Source organism: Strongylocentrotus purpuratus, unplaced genomic scaffold (assembly GCF_000002235.5).
Source record: "Strongylocentrotus purpuratus isolate Spur 01 unplaced genomic scaffold, Spur_5.0 spur5_scaffold_3, whole genome shotgun sequence".
In the NCBI taxonomy this organism is placed as follows: Eukaryota; Metazoa; Echinodermata; class Echinoidea; order Camarodonta; family Strongylocentrotidae; genus Strongylocentrotus; species Strongylocentrotus purpuratus.
The window spans coordinates 34,243,052-34,265,802 of record NW_022145609.1 but is presented as its reverse complement, the minus strand read 5'-3'; the positions used below and the strand labels follow the sequence as shown (position 1 = coordinate 34,265,802).

Genomic DNA, 22,751 nt, shown 5'->3' with positions numbered 1-22,751 from the left:
GTATCCATTTTAACACCTGGGTGGAGATTGGCAAATGTAGATCAATATCTGAATACCACACTTCCGTTCTCTTTACTGCAACAATTGTTGGCCTTGACATAAATGTAGGCCTACATGTATATACTTCCATGACGAAATGTGTACACTACTACCCTGTCATGATGTCATCCATTCAATTATTCCAAGAAACCATACAACTTGTCATTGCTAACAGGAAGAAAAAACAATTTTGGTCTGTCTTGCACAAAATCATGTACAATTCAGGAAGCATGACCAATATTCTGTTTTTCTTTCAAATCAGGATGTGAAAGTAGCTTCCTGACTTGATTTTTGCCAATTGTAACTAACACTGGCATGAAGACTGGTGTACAGTGTACATGTATGTACATGTACATGTAGCTGGCATGACAAGCTATGTTTTTGTAAAACTAGATGTACACATGTGCATGTACATGTATACCTGTATATGTACATTATTTTGTTGAACAATAGAAATAGCTCATTTGTTTACATGTTTTTACTTCAATTAACTTATTGGGTTTTAGACTTATCCTGTAATCTACACATACACCTGTACCTGTACATGTACAACTGTACATGTAACTACTGTACAGGTACATAGAGTGGTCTTCACTAAAACATAGAATCTGTATAACAAGTTTGTAAAATGAAAGAGCACATTATAATGCAAAAAACACATATAATAGCTGATATTTTCTGTTTTTATTTCAAGCAACTTATTAGATTGGGTTTTAAAAGACTCGTCCTGTAATTTACCTAAAATAGGCTTGTAGCATTCACTGAAATTAAAAAACAAAAAATCTGTATGCAATTCATTCTCAATTAACGGGTAATGTCTCTCATATTGACATACAATGTGCATGTACAATGTAGTACTACAGTGTACGTACTTGAATGCAAAATTCTCATACACAAGTTTTCATTGGGTTTGCCATCTCTCAAGCTTATTCATAAAATCTACATAAAAATAACATTACTTCCACCACATGTAATAAAACTTGAGGTTAACGTGTCACTCAAAACCACTGATTCGTGTACGTACACTGTCGCCTTGAAAGTATGATTGACAAAAAAATCTAAAGCATGGATCTTTAAGCATTACAAATCTCACACTCCTAATACAGCTCAGTAATCACTCAATACCTGTACTCTATATTTTGCAGCTGCACGCAGCACCCTGTCTACACCTGAATCGTTTGGTACATGTTTTGGCAGCGATCTGTAAGATTAATATTTCCTTTCCATTAGTTTTCAATCAATACAAGGGCACACTTCCTCATGAAGACTTGAATTACACATGCACATAACTGTGAATCATCCTCACGCATATGCAATATGTATGTCATGTACCATGTGAAATGTACCAATATGTTTTACAAGTTACAATCAATGAGAAATTCCAAAAATATCTTCAACGCTGAGAATAGGGAATCATGGTGAATAGGAGACAAAAAATGGAAAGTGTTATGAAATCTTTATTTTCTCCTGACAACTGATGCAGATTCTTTTTATTTCTTTTTTATTCACGACAAATGTTTTTGAAAAAGTATTATTTTTAAAGAAAAGTGTTGTGTTTTTTTTACTTTTTTTTTTTAAAGAAAAGAGGAAATGAAAAAGGTCTGCTCCATTTAATTAATACTGAGAGCAAAATTTATGTAAGAGAGAAAAACAAAATACACTGTTACCCATAAAATTTGAATAATTTTTCTTTTTCTTTACCTCTTTTTATAAAATGATTGGGCATATTTGGGACAATACTATCTCGGTTTATTCTTGATAAAGTTGATATTTTTTCAGAACTTAACATCTCTATGACTCTTTATTGATCAATGTTTCAATTTACCCCCATTCTAAATATTTTGGGTATAAAAAATTCTTACAGGCCAATTAATATCACTTATATGCATGTACATGTAGGTACTGACATGCGCATGGATCTTGAAATAACAAACTGTACGGCCGACCGTTTTTTAACATTTCAAATTCCAATCACAAATATCTTCATAGCGGTAATCAAACAGACGATTGGCTTGTATAACTCATGGGATTCCTGACTGACCTAAAGGTTTATAACTATGATTGCAGCTAAATCATTGTTTTGTTTTGGATCCGAGGCAAACACGTGCCACAACTGAATGCATGACTTATAGCTTACCGTTATTCTTTGACAATTCATCACTGACCGTCTCATTATGACTCAATATGATTTCTTCTCTCATCTTCTCCCCCCCCCCCCACCTCCCCCCCCCCCCTTCCTCTCTCTCTCTCTCTCTCCTTCATCTCTTTTTCAACGGCTCTCTTTCTTCTTTTTTTTTTCTTTTTACATGAACTGTTATACATGTACATGTACATGTATATTCATGTGTTCAACTTAAATTTTGGACTTTGTCATATACATGTACATGTATATACACAGATTAGACTTTGTAAATTATGCTCCAAAAAAGATAATTTTCCCTCTCCTGTTCTTACTTTCTTAACCTACAATACGTACTTCTGTCTTTCCTTATCCTTTTGTTTTTGCCCACTATGTTGTATCCTCCTCTTAATCATAACCCCCCCCCCCCCTTTCTCTTGCTCTCTTTCTCTCTCCCTCCCTCCACTCCTTTAGTTTTCTCTCTTCATATCACTCTCTTTCTATAATCTCTCATACAGGTATATACATGTACATGTATGGGTAGTACACTGTACATTGTTCTCTCCCTTCTTCTGTCTGTCTCTCTCTCTCTCTCTCTCTCTCTCTTACACTGTACATGTATCTCTTATATCTCTCTCTCTCACTCTCTTTCTCCCAACATACAGTGTACAATGTACATGTACATTGTAGCTTGCTTTCTCTCCTTCCTCTTTCATATATATCACACAATCACCCTTGTAACCCACTCCATAAGGGAGCACAATCAAACATAATCAAATCAAGTTCACCACCAGCTCCTTGCCTTGTAAACTTTCCATCCTCCATCATTGCGCAAGACAGCTGGCAATAGCGCACATTACCTGTGTTTTCTCCCTCTAATTGTCGCTCTAATAAGGTCAAGCATATGGCTTGACGGTCAGACAGCAACTGTGCATGCACTGTCTATGTTAGTCGATAGGAGCTGGAGTCAGTGTTGTGAGCCTTTACTCGACCTAATGTTACAGTACATGAATGTACAAAAGTATATGGCCAAGCCACACACTTGATGCTTTCAGTTTCAATGCTCTAAAAAAAAATTCAACAACATACATGTACAATCAATCATGGTTTATACATTTATGTCCTTCCATCATTTTCTAAACTATAGTCATGACAATTGCAGTAGCAGTACTTTCTTTGATATACTGTTCATGTCATGTACATGTACATGTATCTTCAACTTTATGAAGGCATAATTCTCATTAAGAAAAAAAAGAATTGGTTGTTTCTTCTTCTTCTTCTTCTTTTTCTTGAACTTTGTATTTCATAGCATGTGATTCATTGCAATTACATATTTACATTGTACATGTACAGTATGAGTCAAAATAAACTAACCCCCCTAACGCGTGTAACGTTTGCAATACGTTAATTATATATTTAACGTTTGTAGGCGTTACCCGTTAGACGTTAGCGTTACCCGTTAGTTTTGTTAGTTTTGTTAGTTTTGTTAGTTTTGTTAGATGATGTTCTAAAATTGACCGAACGAAGGAACGATATATGCGCTTCAAGAAAATGATGCCTAAAATATCTGAAACATCGTAATTATTATCTCAAAATACGAGCACGAGTATGTTCAAAATTAAATACGATGAAACAATGCCAAACTAATTTGAAACATCCTTATTATCGTCTCAAAATTAGGGAATGAAGTTACGATATGTGCTTCGAGATAATGATGCCTAAAATATCTGAAACATCGTAATTATCTTCTAAAATTGACCGAAAGGAGGAACGATATATGCGCTTCAATAAAACGATGCCTAAAATATCTGAAACATCGTACTTATCATCTCAAAATACGAGCACGAGTATATTCAAAATTATTTACGATAAAACAATGCCAAACTAATCTGAAACATCCTAATTATCTTCTCAAAATTAGCGAACGAAGTTACGATATGTGCTTCGAGAAAATGATGCCTAAAATATCTGTAACATCGTAATTATCTTCTAAAATTGACTGAACGAAGGAACAATATGCACTTCAAGAAAATGATGCCTAAAATATCTGAAACATCGTAATTATCATCTGAAGATACGAGTATATTCAAAAGTATTTACGATAAAACAAAGCCAAACTAATCTGAACATCCTAATAATCTTCTCAAAATTTAGTAGCGAACGAATTAACGATATGCGCTTCGAGAAATTGATGCCTAAAATGTCTGAAACCATGCCCCAAACGTCGAGTCTACCCTTTATCCTATTAAGTCCCTGCTTACTCGGGCTTCAGGACATCACTTTCACAGGTCATTCCTTTACCTCTCCTCCAAGTAAATCTAATTATCTCTAATCCTCTTAACTAGCGAGGGACAATTATCTATTACGTAATCACCTTGACTACAATACCTTTAATCACGAGTGTGCCAGATTAACTGCGTTTGTCTCAGTGTGTGTGTGTACTAGAACTTGTACTATAAATTGAAAAGGATATAGATCGCGGGAGAGAGAGAAGCGGAAACAATAGAATATCGCTGATGTTACAGGCTTTTATAACAAAAAGTAAGCCGACAGACCGAAAGAAATGAATGAAGAAAATGAAAACCAATATCACTGGCACTTGAAAAAATGAAAGAGACATTAAATCGCGGGAGAGAAAGAAGCGAAAACAATCAAATATTGATGATGTTACAGGCTTTCATGGCAAAAAGTAAGCCTACGCAACGACAGAAATGATTGAAGAAAATGAATGCCAATATCATCGGCGCTTGAGAAAATAAAACAATTAATGAGTTGCGGGAGAGAGACAGAAGCGAATTCAATTAAATATCGCTGATGTTATAGGCTTTTATGACAAGTTAGTAAACGGAACGAAACAAATTATTGAAGCAAATGAATGCCAATATCACCCCGGCGCTTGACAAAGTAAAAGAGAGATAGATCGCAGGGGAGGGAGAAGCTAAATCAATTATACATCGCTGATGTTACAGGCTTTCGACGGAACGACCAAAATGATTGAAGAAAATGAATGCCAATATCACCAGGCGCTTGACAAAATAGATCGCAGAGAAGAGAGAAGCGAAATCAATTATATATCACTGATGTTACAGGCTTTTACGACAAAAAGTAAGTCGACGGAACGAAAAAAAAAATGATTGAAGAAAATGAATACCAATATCACGGTTATCACCAGGCGCTTGAGAAAATAAAAGAGAGATACATGTAGATCGAAGGGGAGAGAAGCGAATCAATTATATATCGCCGATGTTACAGGCTTTCATGGCAAAGAGTAAGTCGACGGAACGAAAGAAATGTATGAAGAAAATGAATGCCAATATCATCGGCGCTTGAGAAGGAAAAAAAAAAAGATATAGATCGCGGGAGAGAAATAAGCGAAAACAAATAAATATCGCTGATCTTACAGGCTTGCATGACAAAGAGTAAGCCTACGGAATGAAAGAAATGAATGAAGAAAATGAATTCCAATATCACCAGGCGCTTGGCAAAATAAAAGAGAGATAGATCGCAGGGAAGAGAGAAGTGAATTCAATTATACTAAATATCGCTGATGTTACTGGCTTTTATGACAAAAAGTAAGTCGACGGAACGAAAGAAATGAATGAAAAAAATAATTCCAATATCACCAGGACATTGACAAAATACAAGAGAGATAGCTCGAAGGGGAGGGAGAAGCTAAATCAATTATACATCGCTGATGTTACAGGCTTTTACGACAAAAAGTAAGTCGACGGAACGAAAACAATGATTGAAGAAAATGAATGCCAATATCACCAGGCGCTTGACAAAATAGATCGCAGAGAAGAGAGAAGCGAAATCAATTATATATCACTGATGTTACAGGCTTTTACGACAAAAAGTAAGTCGACGGAAAATAAAAAATTGATTGAAGAAAATGAATACCAATATCACGGTTATCACCAGGCGCTTGAGAAAATAAAAGAGAGATAGATCGAAGGGGAGAGAAGCGAATCAATTATATATCGCCGATGTATACAGGCTTTTATGGCAAAGAGTAAGCCTACGCAGTGACAAAAATGATTGAAAAAAATGAATACCAATATCACAGAACTACACGTGCACTACACTGTGAAGATCACTCCCTGGCCCTTGGCTCATGAATATAACTGTCAGATCCTGAATAGGGGCTATGATAGGATTAAGGCGATTAGCAGGTAATCCCTTATAAGGGATTACGAACAACCCTGTAAATGTGATGTCCCTACTTTTTAAGGGGATGTTTGAGTCATGCATCGTAATTATCATCTAAAAAAACAAGCACGCATAAAATTATATTCAAAGTGATTTACGATAGAACAATGCCATATCAATCTGAATTTCTGAAACATTGTAATTATCTTCTAAAATTTACCGAAGTCTGGATATGCGCTTCAAGAAAATGATGCCTATAGTATCTGAAATACTTATCAACTCAAAATACGAGCATGGAATTAAAAAAAAAAAATCGACAAAATAATGTCAAACTTATCTTAAATTAAGCTGATATGATAACTTATGCAGACGGACGATAACTGACTTCAAATCCAGGTACTATTCCATCAATAAGGTCAAAATAATGAAGCAATTATGTCATCATGAGCGCGAGATTTTGCAAACGTAAGACACGTGAAAAAGCATTGTAGTCATCCCGATTTATCATTGAACGGTTGCTCGCCCTAAATCAAAGCCATTTTATTCGATGCCAATTATGCCCATTGTTAGCTCAAAATTGTTGAGTTTTTACAGGGCTACGGTCTCGCAAGGTGAACATCAGAAGCAAAATCTCATTTTCTGCCAATTTCATAGCAGGACAAAGAGGAAGAAAAACGCGATGAATAGTATAAAAGATAGGGATCCAATTTATCCGGATAGCTACTGCTTTATAAATTTGTTCCCCCTGCTTTTGATTAACCTGCCACACATTTATAATCCCATATAGGAGAACAATGCAATGCATGTATCTGAGCAGCGTCTCTACTGCTACCATCGCATGTCAATCATGAACAGTGGCCTAGCTCTTTTGTTCCATTTTGCAGTACATAATAATTAGTAGCCCCCTGCTGCCAATGACGAGAAACACCTCTATTTTCTCCATGCCTTTAAATATTTAATTTGTAGTGTGTCTTTTTTTATCTTTTGCATCCAGGACATGGCACAGAAAACATGCCTTCAGGAACGGTTGCATGAATTTATTTTTACAGAAATATGCATGTTGTTGATTTATGTTCATTATTTTGTTATTGGTTGCTATTTTTGGTACTAACAACGTCGTTTATAATACTAATTTAACAGTTTTCAAACATTCAACGTTTTATTTTGACATCGTTTTTTTTCTTCTTGCCCTGCATTAGAGTAATATGTTGAACATCACTTATGTTTCACTATGACTTGTTTTCTTTGAAACTCTTTACTATCTAGTCTTTCCGACTTTATTTTAAAATCTTTTGTTGTTTTTCATTATTGACTTTCTTAAGAAATAACTAATTTGTATTACTCGCTTTCTACATTTTCATTCTTATAAAATCATGTTTCGTTCCCCATTAACATATCTTAAAGCGGTAGTTCAGTTTTGGGGTGTATGGGGAAGGATTTGGACTATTCTCAGGACTTGGTGTCTAGTTTTTCTTTGCAACTCGTTACTAATTCAGTCTTTCCAACATTATTTTAATATTTAAGATATTTTGTTTTTCACTATTGATTTCCTAAAAAAATGACTACTTTGTATTACAACCCCCCCCCCCCCCCCCCACCCCTTACAGTAAATGCACCTGACCTCATCGAGTCCTCAGAAGAGACGTATTTTTGGTTCTTGGAATTCAATTTAATTCCTTCCGATTCTTCAATTTGTCATTTGGTAATAACGCGATCTGACAATTGACATACTTGAATTACTTGATTGATAAAATTGTTTAGTAGGATGACCAAGTACTTACTTTATGCACTTGCCAACATCAGGCACATCATTTTGTGTATAAAGTGCCTCATCACTTTCTACCAACCTGTATCGTAGATTGATCCGTGAGACTAGGTAGTAAATGTTGGAAAGAGGAAGACATGATATATGAAATAATAAAGGGAAAAAGATGGCCACGAGGAGAATGCCTTTTTATCTTCTAATTAGATCATTACGTGGCTGGAGAACCATCTCTGTGCAATACAATCTGAATTACCGGGAGCTTCGAACGTGCTCTTGATATTGCATAGCAGTGAGCCAGTTTTGTTTGTTTATTTATTTAAATACGGTGATTAAAAAAAACATGCTTTCAGCTTAGCATAGCTATTTTTAGCATGGAAGTCCCTACATGGTATATTAAAGTACATAAAAGTTACCAAGAAGTAGGTCCTAGCAGTCTTCAAGTTCCAAGTCCCTGGTCCTAGGGTGGAAACCTAAATCAATGGAAACTTCCTCCCTGCCTGTGTACTCTTACATTGCGTAAAATGCACTTTCTCTGTCATCAAGCATGGTTTGTAGTAGGTCCATGCATCAAGTCTCTCAGCAAGAAATTGAGATTAGAATCCAGTCGTTGACTGATATACTTATGTCAGCAAGATAAGAGATAAATTTGTTTCTCTGGGGACTTGGTGGTTGAAGGCTGGTGGAATGTGACAGCTATAGGGCCACGCGAGCGCGAGCACATACTAGTAAATCAAGTTTAGGGGTGAATATAGTAGCGATCTTTTGTTTTTCTTCCAGTCTCTCTCTACTCCGCCCCCTTTATCTCTTCACTATCTTCCCTCCTTCTTTCACTCTCCCTCCCCATCTCTCTCTCTCTCTTCTTTCTCTCTATATACCCCGTCTCCCCTCATCTCTTCCTCTCCCTCTCTCTCCCGTCCTTTCAACTTTTCTCATATTCATTCCTTTCCTTAAAATCTCACAGCATGCGCGTCATTTTCTCTGACACAACAGCCATATTTGTCCATATTAATACAAGTTCATAACCCAAACAACTTTGAAATCATCTTTTTATGAAGTTATGCGATAAAGGTTATAATTGAAGAGGTGAAAATTGGGCTCTTCTTAAAACTACAAAAGGCGGCACTCATCAGGAATGAAAAAGCACTTACGATAATGGGAAATGGGCATTAGTTGAAAGAAAAGGGGCACCAATCATATTTTGATAGGGGCATTTTCCGGAGGTGAAGGGGGCCCTTATCTGAAGTAAAAATGATTAACTTCTCGTACCTGAAAAGGGGCATTTACGAGAAGGGAAGTGCTTTTTTTATAAATTGAGGTAGCTATTATTATAAGGGGCATTTATGAAATTATAAGGTGCGCTTGTCCGAGTTAAAAGGGGGTAGTTATTAAAAGGGGAAGGGTCACTTCTACAACAAAGGAAAGAGGGCACTTGTCAAAGTAAAAGGGGCACTTTGTGGGTACTTGAAAAACGGGGGGGGGGGCACTGTACCGCTAGCTAAACGTAACACAAAAACAGTTTGCCATACATTCTATTCATTCTCAGCTTGCTACTCTTTCTCTTTTTTTAATGGAGGTATAGTTATCAATAGAAAAAGGAGCATTTGTGAAAATACCAGGAGCGCTTATCCGAGTTAAAAAGGGGTAGTTATTAAAGGGGAAGGGGCACTTTTCTATGGAAAAGGGGCCCTTTTGAGGTACTTGAAAATGTGGGGGGGGGGGGCACTGTACCGCTAGCTAAAAGTAACACAAATACAGTTGGCCATTCACTTATTCTATTCATTTCCGGCCTGCTACTGCTCCCTATAGCCAGTGGCTTAGATCCTTACGTAATACCTATTGTTCAAGGGGGATCCCCTTGAACATAGGATCCCCCTGAACAATAGACATTAGGCCTTGTAGCTAGGACAACGCCCTTTGCCCCCGCCGAGTGTCAATAGCAGGCCACATTCAGAGTAAGCTTTTTTTGTATGTGACAGGAAGTTTGCTATTAAGCCTTGACCGTAGCTCTCCATACAAGCATTACTATAGTGTTGGAATATATTCCGACGGCTATTGATACGAATATACATACAGGAACATAATTTGAAATTGTATATGCGTACAACTGCTTGTCTTTACATTTTCATTTCATAGGGAAAATAGAGGGGACTGATGAAATGATACATTTAGATAGAAAGGGAGAGAGGATATACAGTACGAGAGATGATGAAAATAGAGGAAAGCAGTGTCGCCGGGATGCGTTATTTTTTTATGCGGCACAGATTGGGGCTTTTTTTTAAAAAGGGGTCTTGATTTACAGACTAATACTGGTCGTGTGCGTACTAAACAGTAAAGGTAGTAGAGGTCCGTTTTTAATACTGTTACATTTAATCCACTACCGCATGGAAAATCATTACATCAACAATTAAAATCAAATTGGAAAACTGAAGAGGAGGCAGCACGTCAATAAGGAGAACATCACAATAATGAGTCAATAAAACTAACTTAAACGAAGAGGAGTGTTATCTAAACACATAGTTCGCGATGGATATACAAATATACAAACTTGCTAGCTAACATGACTAGTCTCACCTAAGTGCAGACACTATTCAGAAGGGAAAGAACGTACTTCCCATAGGTTTAACACGCGCCATACCCCAATCTGTGCCGCATAAAAAAAAATAACGCCGCCGGGATAGGGGGGGGGGGGGGGGGGGGGGAAGCAAAAAAAGAAAATAGGCAACATTTGTGGTTACCTCTTTATTTTTAATTTTTTTTTTTTTTGGCAGGGCTCGGGGCCAATTAGATACATATATATATACATCTAGCTAGGTTTACGAAAGGTCCTTGGTTTACGGTCAGCTGGGATGACGATCGTAGTCTGTAAATTTACAGCAGAAAAATCGGTGTTGTGACAAAATTAATATAGAAATTAAAATTGGAATTTACATTGCATGTACCTTAAAGTGAAGATAGGGATGTAAGTTTGTATACCTAGTGTTTTTTTATTTTTACTTTTCCCTTTTGTTGATTTATTTTTATTCAATACATCATTGTAATTATTTTTTCCCATTTCCTATAAATTACCTTCTATCTTTACGTCTCCCGATTTCTTTTTTTCTTGAAATCGATTTTTTTCCCCCCTCTCTTTTCCATCACCTACTTCATCTGCACCCACTAATTTTGTTATTCCATCTCTTATAAATGATGATTAAAAAAAAAAAAATGTTTTATTAAAAAATTCTCAATAATTTATAAATAATAAAACCTAACTTTTATAATATCTATTTTTCGGAATTTCATTGAAATTGGGGTGGGTGTGCATCTAAAACAAAAGAGAGAAGGTCATAGATCATTAGAGAGTGGGAGGGAGAAAAACTGAGTGAGAGAGGAATTGGAGAGAAAAAGGATGCAAGAAATGATGGATGTTGAAAGATGAGGTGTTGAAATTATAATTTTATCTTTTTGTAAATATATATGAGAAGTTAAAATATTTCTTAAATCCTTTTTAAATGGTCCGTATGTTCCAATACACATGGCATAGCTCTTTAACAACGACATTAAATAATCACAGATTTATTATGACATTTCCCCCCCCCCCCCCCAATTATGTCCCGAGTGGCGCTCTCAGAACAAAGGCGCGTAACAAAGTTAAATACATGAATATACGCGGTGTTTTGGAACTTTGGTGTTGATTGACATGACGCCTCATTTTAGATAGACAATCAGCCTATACAGTGCGTCCCAGTAAACACGAAACCGAGAATTGCCAATGTTTTATCATAACTTAATCACAATTAACATTAATAAATGAAACATATTTGTAGATCAGTGTAGGTCCACGATTAGAGAGAGAGAGATAACAAAACAAAAATTGGGGGGGGGGGGGACAAACATCCATAGAGTGGTGAAGTGTGACGTCATCAAAAATCTAATTTTAGAATTTCGCAATTTTTTTCTTCATTTTCCGAAATGGCATCAAAAATAATGTACAATTGTCGAAAACCAATTAAATATGTTAAGTATTAGCTGAGATATGACCATCTGAATAAATATATGTCCTATTGGAACTCAGTGTTATATGCTCTGGCTCATAATGGTTAGGAGCCAGAGCATATAACACTGAGTTCCTATGGGGAATATGTTTATTCAGATGGTCATATCTCAGCCAATACTTAACATATTAAACTGGTTTTCGACATTTGGGCATTATTTTTGATGCTCTTTCGGAAAATGAAGAAAAAATTGAGAAATTCTCAAAATAGATTTTTATGACGTCACAGCTTCGGTACTCTATAGAGAGAGAGAGGAAGATAAGAAAGGAGACATTGGTGATTCGAGATAGATTATCAAGAGAGAGAGAGATTAAAGGTGTAGTACCCAAATTACTGCCCACCTACCTGACCCATGCCCTGACCAGGGCAAGGAAGTGGTTGAATTGTTATGTTCCTTCTAATGATGTCGCTTGAATCCACATTGTCTTTGAAGAAATGATTCACCTACCTGAATAAATGTATACTGCGTCACTTCATCATCAGCCCATCACATCATCATCACCATCATCATGTTAGTATCAACATCATCATTATTTTTAAATGAGCAAATCTGATTTGTTGAATGAAACGCTTACAAAAAAGATATTAAAATAAAGCGTCTTTACTTACAATCGATTGCAACTATTTGTGCTACTTGGCCCAGCTCTATTATCATCACCATCGCTTTTCTTTATCATCATCGCGGCGAATATGCCAACTGTCACATATTCATGAGCTAGAAAAAATATTTATCTCCGTAACATACAACTGCTTTTCAGGACTAATAGTTTGTATTGGATATTGCTACATTGATAGCAAACTATTCATAATTGCATGCATATCATTATATTGGTATTGTATATGGGATATAATGTACAAACTGTACATCCAAATGAAGACTAAAGGATGACGAGGATGGTGTGCGATTCTGGTGAGGAACCAAAGGAGAAGAGGGCATAGACTGTAAAATTTATACAGAACTTGGTGGAAACAGGTAGGTAATTGATATTGTTCTCGAAGTATTCATCATAAAAATACATTCACTACTAATCGTAGTCGTAAATATTGGCTTGATTGAGGCAGTGAGGGATCTTAGCCTTGGTTATCACACCCCTAGGAATCACGGGCGGTTCGTGGCTTGACGTTTCTTGGTTGGAGTGGCAGGTAGTGTCTTGGTGCAGGGGGAGGATAATGATTAATTGTCTGTAAGAGGTAACTTGTGGAAACACTTACGTATGATTGGGCGGGCGGGGGGATTGGGGTAGCAGTAGTGTCTCAGGATAATGATCAATTATATGCTACCGGTAGCTTGTGAAAAAAAACTTACTTACTTTATTGATTGCAAGACAATAAAGCCATAAACACCCTCGTATATATATATATATATACATATTTTACAGATAAGAGAAATTAAAAACGAAAAACAAACATGTGGGTTATAAAGGGCCATAGATCATTGTGGAAGTAGACTACCGGTACTAGTATTCCTCACTTCATACCTAATTTATGCATAGTTTTATTAGTTAAAAACAAAACGGGATTTTAAATCAGAACAAAGCATGCATAAAAAAGTAGTAGAGCCTACAAACAATGAGTCATTTTTCAGAAAATCCGTTGTGAAAAACAAGGAAAGAACTCGAAATAGCATTAATTATTTTTGAGACTGAATATCATCATAATAATCAAGTGACAAAGAAACAAGATAAAATGAACACCAGCAAGCTAAACTGAAAACACGAGCAATGCTCGAAATGCGTCTGAAAAGCATGCAGGGCAACAAAATAAAAACATGTCAAACTATAACTGCAACAACAATTATAACAACACCAACAACAGCGAGGCCGTAGCGCTGACGGTCTACACCGCCATAGATCTCCCGTTCCGCCCACGTCAATTTGCCTATTACGCTCGGCTAGCTCCTCCCCTTCTCTAAAGCAGTCGCTATGCGGAAGTAGCGTTCCGCTAGCTACTGTGCGACGTGCTGGTAAAAAAAAGTGTGACATAAAAAGACAGATATTGGAGGCATTTCCGCTGAAAAATTAACCAGGTTTTGAGGGATATATCTCGGGAATGAAGCAATTGTAAGTCATGAAAATTGACATATATCATTTGGATGGACATTTCTGAATTTTTGTGTTTAAAAATAGTGAATTCACAGGAAAATCGCTAAGTTAAAAAGATCGTTCTTCGTGATTGTATTCGACCACGTTGTGAGCAAGTTTCCCACGCTGCTATACACTGCTCTCTAAATATTCTTTGATATTGCCGACTTGTTGTAGCTTCTTGTAAAGAGACGTACGTCTCTGCGAAATTTACCAGACCCTGTTTGCTTTCAACTGTAATGTTTGGGACATTCCTGGCGCACTCGAAAAATTCCATACCCGTTAATGAACTTCCTAACGGGTATGGGACATTTAACGGCAAGGGGACATTTAACGGCAAGGGAACATTTAACGGCAAGGAGACATTTAACGGCAAGGGGACATTTAACGGCAAGGGGACATTTAACGGCAAGGGGACATTTAACGGCAACTACAGAACCGACCCGTTAGTAACGCGTTATTTATAACGTTAGCGTTAAACGCGTTAAATCGTATAGTTTATTTTGACTCATACTGTAGCTTGAAACATTTTGAAGAAGACAAAATATGTATGGCTTAACACAAATATTCTCATTCTACCAAGAATACTGATCAAAGGTTGCAGTCTAATGTTTGAACATTACATGTGCATGTACAAAATGTAACTGCTATTTCTCACATTATACTTGGATCTCTAAACAAAATGGATGCCCATAAATTGGTTGGTACATCTTGATGACTCGGTACACTTTGTTATGAGCCACAAATTATAAATCTAACATTCTTGAATCTTAACTAAAATGTATATCAAATTCTCCTTAATTTTAGGTGATGTACAATGTACAAAACTATTCAACATTTTTCATTCATGAAATTGTGAAGTACACTGTAGCACATTCCTTTTCACAAGTAACCCACAATGTAAATGAAATGAACAATAAAATTGGAAGTACATCGTGTGTACATTACAGGTACGTTTATGTATTTCATGAACCCAGTGCTGAAGTTCAACAGTGTTTTATACATTGTACATGTACAGTGTAAAGGGCAGACATAATAGAGCTAATCACATGTAGAGCAAAAAGCGAGCTTCAAAAATCGATTTTCGGAAAATACTGTGCATGCGAACATGGGTGGTTTTTTAAAAATTTAATTGAAATCGAAATCAAATTGAATAAAGAATAAAGAAATACATAATACATGATAGAAAAGAAGAAAGAAGGTGAAAAGGAAAGATAGAGAAGATGATGGAAGAATAAAAATAAAGAAATACATATTTATAAGGATTTATAGAAATAAAAAAAGAAGAAAAAGGAAGAAAGAGGCTGAAAAGGGAAGAGAGCAAAGATGATAGGAAAAAAATAAAGAAATACATGATAACAGAAAAGAATGATAAAAGGAAAGATAGAAAGTGGAGATGATACTGATAGATAAATAAAGACAAAGCAATAAATAGTAAATAATAGGAAAAAAAGAACAACAAAAAAAAGAATTATAAGGAAAAATAGGGAAGATTTGAGTCGGGTCACTGCTTTAACATGCGCAGTGCAGACCCTGTTCGCTCGTGCTATTGATTTGTTTTATGTCAACGGTACATGTACAGTACTTTTAGGTGTGAACGATGGCAAATAAAAATCACTACCGTAACTAGTACAGCCTGTGAATTAGCCACAGTCATAAATGGGATTTCATCTACTACATCAAGTGCCTATCAAAATGTTGAAAATCAATATTAGCATTTATCAGTTTTACTTTATATGTACATGTACATGTACACTGTACATGTATGTTGTACGTAAGAGAATGATCTTTGAACGACTCAAACAAATATTTTGGCCAAAGATTTGTTTCAAGAAGAACTTTACACTAGAATAATATAACCCTACAATAATTATAATACAAGCACAGACTTTTTTTCAATGAACATGGGGTTGTAAAAAAAGGGGGGGGGGGAAATGTGGGCCTACATGTACATGTACATGTACGTGTACATGTACTGCTGAGTGGAGATTGAGTCATAGTTGTATGAAGGAGCCACGTCAGCCAAATGGAAATACATTCTCTTTCTCTTTGACTATACTCATGATTTCCTATCTTCCACGGTTCTTGCTTTAGGATTTGATGCTTGTACTGTAGGGCCGACATTTAACATCTTTCTTTGAATCTCAATACATACTGTATACGCACTTACCGTAGTTACATGTAGTTGTTGTAATCATAGAAAATCAAATCTACACATGTATTTAGGGCAATTTGTTTTGCATTGAACTCTGCAAATTTACATGTATGAGGGCTCTTTTCTGATTTTCAGGGGCTCTTTTGGGCATTTTGGGAGCGAATTCGCCCCAAGCCCCCATGTATTTTTTTTCACTGGCAGCGACCATTGAATGACCGTTGTATATTTTTTTCCATTCAATTTGTTTTATTAAACAATTTAAAATAAAACTTAGTATACAAATCGTGCATGTATGGAAATTGGTCATGGTGCCCCTAAAAGCAAAGGCTGTCATGATGGAAATAAATCTCAATTCATTCAATATTTATCATGTTTATACAAATATTTGCGCAGGTCAACATTGGAACTTTATCAAAATGACCCTGTGCTCTTAATACAAATCTCAGAAACTCTACCTTGAACTACTAGGGGCCTGCTTTCAACTAAATACAGGGGAATGGCCTCTACAACTGTAGGCTACATTGTTTAGCTGGCTGGCTAAGATCAGATTCAAGTTTGTTGTCAACCTGCTCACAGCATGCAGTCATTCCAAGTTCCAGCGTGACCTTTCACTCCCAGCCTCTACAATGAGCCTCTACAACGAGCCTCTACACCCAACAAGTATCAAGGGAGGAGGCCTTTGCATATGATGTAGTCTGCGTCCATTACACTACGGTTCTTTACTATCAAAGCACGTTTGTTGCATGGGAGTACACATAGTCTACATGTATGTACATGTACATGTATGTACAGTACAGGTGTATGTGCATTAATTTAGACAAAACAGTATCATATTTTTGTTTATTATTCTTGATGATGTTGTTGTTGTTATTGTTGTTGTTATTGTTGTACATTTACATAATCCATAAATAAAATATCTACTCATCTGCAATTCTGCATACAGTACATGTACAACAGATGAGCTGAATCACAACAAATGAGTTCAGAAAATTAAGGTTGTGAACTTGTGATATTAGACTACATACACACTGAGTGAGTGTGTATGAATGAGTATCTTGCATCATGAACAAAACATCTGCCGAGCAATAAAGTTAAGTATCAACTTGGCTCCACATCCTACCCTGCATTCAATTTTCTCATTAGCTACACCATCAAGCTATGATGAGATCCACAGACTTGTACACAAAGGAATGTCACATGTACTGTATGGGAGCATTTATGAATTGAGCAATGGTCTAATAATTGAATTGAATTTTAATTCCATTTATTGTACATTGTACAGGCCTATATTACATTCGATACCAGATTGATCAGAGGGGTACACATGTACACTGTATATTGGGCGAAGGTGATGAAAGAGGGATGGAAAGGGAAACCCTTTGATTTGAAATTATTTTAGAATAAATACCTTGAATTTTCTTTATGAAAGCATACAGTGCATGCATCTAACAACTACAGAACCAGACATAGGAATAATCTCTGGTTTATTACTGAACTCTACATAATAATGGACAGGTGTACATACCTGTACATGTACAGTACATGTAATGTACAATACAGATGTCCAAAATAACACATTGTTTTTGTAATTCAGAAGAAATACTGTACTTTAATATGTCTGGGGATCAAAATGCCAATAATTCAATGAATTTTTTCCATGTACATGTACATTCCTCTAAAAATATCACAGCGGGTGAGCAAACATCATGCACACAATTAAGAACACCAGGCCTAATGTACATTCAAACCTCATCATACATGTACATACCGGTATATCATCTATTTGGATCCAGAAGGGCATTAACTCTTCGTAAAAGTTTCTGAGTTGACACATTTCTGGCTCCAATTTCTGGCTCCATCAGCTGCCAATTGGAAACTGGGACAAAGGACCTTAAATGGGTGTAATCGGTAATCCGTAGCGAAATTCATCTTTTCACCGAACTCAGTCATGTATTATAACTTCTACATGTACATGTACATGGTGAAGCGTACATACATGTACGTACATGTAGTATGTGATTGTGACAAATTGTCTTCAAGATGATTTTTTGTATTTGTGTGTGTGTGTGTGTGCCGCTCTGATAGCAGACAGACCATTGTCTTCATTAAAGGGCAATTAAACACTCCTAATATTATTCATTTGTACATGTACATGAATGGAAGCAGAAAAATGTGATTAATAGAAAGCTGAAAGTTTGTAATAAATTGGACCAATAATGAGACAGCTACATCAAACATGCACGACAATTGATATGTGATCATGTGATCACCAAGTCTTTGCAAATCTCAAATTGGTAGTTTGGTCAATGGATTGTGATGTACAATGTACAGTACAAACAGGACGTATACCGGTAAGGCGGTAGTTAGTAGCAGATAACTCTCCTGTTTGTTGTATACTGAAAATATCATTACTTTCTGTTTTTTCTGAGTGCCTTCTCCCTATAAACAGAGCACGACTCAACATACATGTACAGTGTACATGTAAATACAGGTACTGTACATTATGGAAAGCATGAACACATGTACATGTACATGTAGGTCCTCTGAAAAGAATAGACCCTCTTGAGTCATATATTTTTGAAAGAGTGAAATTTCATTTTGTATTCATTCTAAAGTCACATTCTGATATCCTGTATGACAAGGATCTGACTAGGCCTGTAGACATGGAAAATGATGTGTTTTTAGTATGAATAAATTAAATCTCACTGCCATAAATTCTTTTATAGCATGATCACCCAATAAGAAATGCAATAACATGAACATACTGTAGTATATATGTATATGTATATTGTACATGTACATATGTACACAAGTTACTGTCCCTTCCTAATAAGCCACCTCGGAGATACTATCTGCACATGAGCGGATAAAGATAATTTGTACAAAACTATATGTACAAGCCATCAAGATGACTGCTGGATATGGGTTCATGGAAGTTATGTAATCGCCTATTAAATTGGTTAGTCATTTATGCACAGGTGGAAGTATTCTTTCAAGAGGGCAAACAAAAGGTATTCATGAAGCACCTCCACCTCTGGCAGTGGTTAAATAATAAAACGCACAAAGTGGGACTTCTCCATGTTTATTAAAACGATATGTGGGTATTTGGGGGTTATTTACACAAGAGCGATCTCCAAAGTGGCTTTTTCTGTACTCTCATCTCTCCCCCTGATCTGACCCAGTCCTCTACTCTTGGCAAAGTGCACAGTAATGAATGCACACTAAACACAAATCTCAGCAGCTGTTTAGAATTGGTGCACAAAGGAACATAAACCATTTGTGTATTGATTTTTCTTGTAACCGCAGCTGATCAATACCTCCTGTGCCAAAATCCTCAAAGGCAGAGGACAAGGTTGATGCACAAAGAATCTTGCATGTTTCAAGACTGATGATGATAATGGAGGTAAAGTGGATAAGGAATGATGACGGTGATGATGATAATCATAATAACGATGATGATGATGATGATGATGAAGATGAAGATGATGATGATGATGATGATGATGATGATGTTGATGATGATGAAGAGTATGATGGTGATGATGATGATGGTGATGATGTTGATGATGAAGAGTATGATGATGATGATGATGACGATGATGATGACGATGATGATGATGAAGATGATGTTGATGATGAAGATGATGTTGATGATGAAGAGTATGATGGTGATGATGATGGTGGTGGTGATAATGATGATGATGGTAGTGATGATGATGATGATGGTAGTGATGAAGGTGATGATAGTGGTGATAATTGATGATGATGATGATGATGATGATGATGATGATGATGATGGAGGTGCATGGAGGGGATGATTGATGAAGATGATGATCATTATCACGATGGATGATAACCATGGTTGATAAGAATAGTGGATATGAGGAGGAGGATGGTAATGATGATGATGATTTGTGATGAGGATGGATGAATGGTCAAATTTTCAATCTTCACATTTAATTTCTGTAAAATACATTGTCATGGCTTTAAACAAATTCAAGTCATAAAAATTGCAGAATCTATCAATATGTTGTAACTTGTACCTGGCTTACAAATTTGCAATATAAATAATTTATGTTAGGCTAGTATAGTCCGTTTAGACTAACAGTACAGTCAACTCCAACTTTCTAAGTCTAACTATTAAAGATTTTTCTAACACAGTGCATAGGGGCAGTTACACTGTCATCCAAACACGCCAAAAAATGCCAAACCGGAGCCTGGCCGCGATGTTACCAAGGGCAACTACGCTTTACCGGCAGACATGCCAAGCCCCAAACATTCCAAAACGAAGTGTGATCTTTTGGCGTGTTTTGGCGTGTTTTGGCGTGTTTGGCAAGTATAACCGCTCGCAGTTGTAACATCGCGATGTTAGGCACGTGACTTCCGGCACTTCCGGATTGTTACCCGCGCTCTTTTAAACCACGTTCTTCCCGTGTGATATTTATAGCATTTCCATCGTCGCGCGTGTTATCCGTTCATTCAGCTCCGTTTGTTCCAATTCCGTTAACTCATCCTTTATTCAATCTTCGTTATTCCCGTCTGGCCATATCTGTCTAGTAGTAGTATTTGAGTGTTTTGTTAGATTAATTAATATCACCATGGAAGGGAACAATTCCCATTGGACTGATGATGAGATGAAGTTCTTGATTTCGATGTGGAGGCAGGGAGAGCTCCTCCACCAGACTTCCAAGCGTTCCAAAAAACGAGCACGACGATCACTTTCCCTACGACGTCGGCGAATTCTCATAATTCCAATTAACAACGATGATTTTCTTAACCTTCCCATATCGTTTTTACTACTAGATTTCGATTGAATTTGGGAAAACTGAATCAGCAGCCGTAGTCCGTACTTCGTGACTTATCCACTCTTGCCTCAAATACTACACGCGAGATAAACAAAACATATCGCATGCATGCGCATGGGATGTATCGCTATTTAGCTAGCTATAGCGCTAGCTGGAAATTGCGCGCGCTAAAAATCTTATAGCAGGCCGGGGTCAAAGGTCGGGAAGACTGCACATGCGCATTACCAACCGAAACACGCCAAAACATCGCTGAACAGCTCCGTCGGTGATGTTTCAGCACAAGTGTAACCGGGTGCACGAAACATCGCGACTTTTCAAAATGAGGTATTTGACAGTATAAATGCGCCTCATGTGTAGATCTGGGTCTATTTATTGTTATTAATTCATCAGCCTCAGTCCGAAAATGAAAGACGGTCTTTGTCAAAATGTTGTCTTCTTTTACTGCTTCTTTCCATAACTTCCTGCCATCTACAAAATAGACTTTTTTAAGAACCAAATTTTAATATTGATCTAGAATTTTAGAAATAGAATTCAGGTGGTTGTGGTTGAGTTTGACTTTGAACATGTTGAACTTGAACTTAATTAGGACCTACTTAAAGCTTACAGTATCTGCCATAGTTTACAGGAGGGATTAGAGTGCCCTGCAAGGTCACTGGACAGGTGGCTATCTCATCAACTCAGCTCTCAGTTAACATAAGAAAAAGAGGATCATGGGGGACCAATGGTCACTGATAAGGCATTGTTTGTTATATAGAGGGCGCAAGTAGCTACAAGTAGTGCAGTGGGCCTTTAAGTTAAGACAGTTGAACTTGAACTTAGTTTGAAATGCATTGGAAATATCATTATTCAATTCAGTTGCAACATTTAATCAAGACCTTCAATATATGTTATTATCGGATAACTCAACTAATTCCTACTTTACATGTAAATACTTTCATATTACAAGAAAATGGACGAAACCTTGACTTGTTCGTTCAAAGTATCTCTTTGGTTCGTTGTTTAATATTGCAGTGCCAGCGCCAGTGCAGTGGTGGTGCTCCACGGCCACGGCCACGTCCATCAATTATATGTGCAGTGGCATGGCAAGCTTGCGGCAGGTTCGGGAGGCTCAAGATGTTGTTATCGCGTCGTCGATTATCTTTGATGCAAGACATGTAACGTTAGAATTACTCTTATAAATGGATCATAATAAAAACTGATTCAACTAAAACTGCTTACCTGTTTCTTATGTTTTAGTCACAATTATTTCTTTCCAATAACCTTCACAGAAATGTTGAAAATAAGGCGACTTCTTGATCCTCTAATCGCGAGAGATACCTTCTTCGTATATTCTAAAGCTTAAAATATGCACGTACAATCTAGCTCGCTGAACTGCATGCACTGTACTGCAGTACACAAGTATACGGTACGTACGCCCAGTATGTACGTGCGCGCGTATGTGTATGAAGTTCATGAGCAAGAAATAATTATATCAGAGAAATTGATCAGTTGGCTAAATACAGTCAGACCTGTCTATCATTAAGGCACCCAAGCCAAGGGAAACAGACAAAGTTGCCACTGTAAACAGGTGACCTTTCTAGACAGGTTCTACGACATAATTTTCT

General features: G+C 36.7%; 2 long non-coding RNA genes across 3 annotated transcripts in view; both read right to left on the bottom strand.

Annotated features, from left to right (window-relative positions):
- Positions 1-22,539, bottom strand: part of LOC115928584 — a 29,813-nt gene extending 7,274 nt beyond the window's left edge. The window contains exon 1 of one of the 2 annotated variants that reach the window (XR_004066087.1): positions 22,366-22,539. This is a non-coding gene — a long non-coding RNA (uncharacterized LOC115928584). The remainder of the gene's footprint in view (positions 1-22,365) is intronic. The other variant, XR_004066086.1, reaches the window with a different exon arrangement.
- Positions 5,568-9,322, bottom strand: LOC115928585. Its single transcript, XR_004066088.1, has 2 exons — positions 8,089-9,322; positions 5,568-6,082 (listed from the first exon to the last, which is right to left on the bottom strand). It is a non-coding gene; the product is annotated as an uncharacterized LOC115928585 (long non-coding RNA).
- Positions 22,540-22,751: the final 212 nt, after the last annotated feature.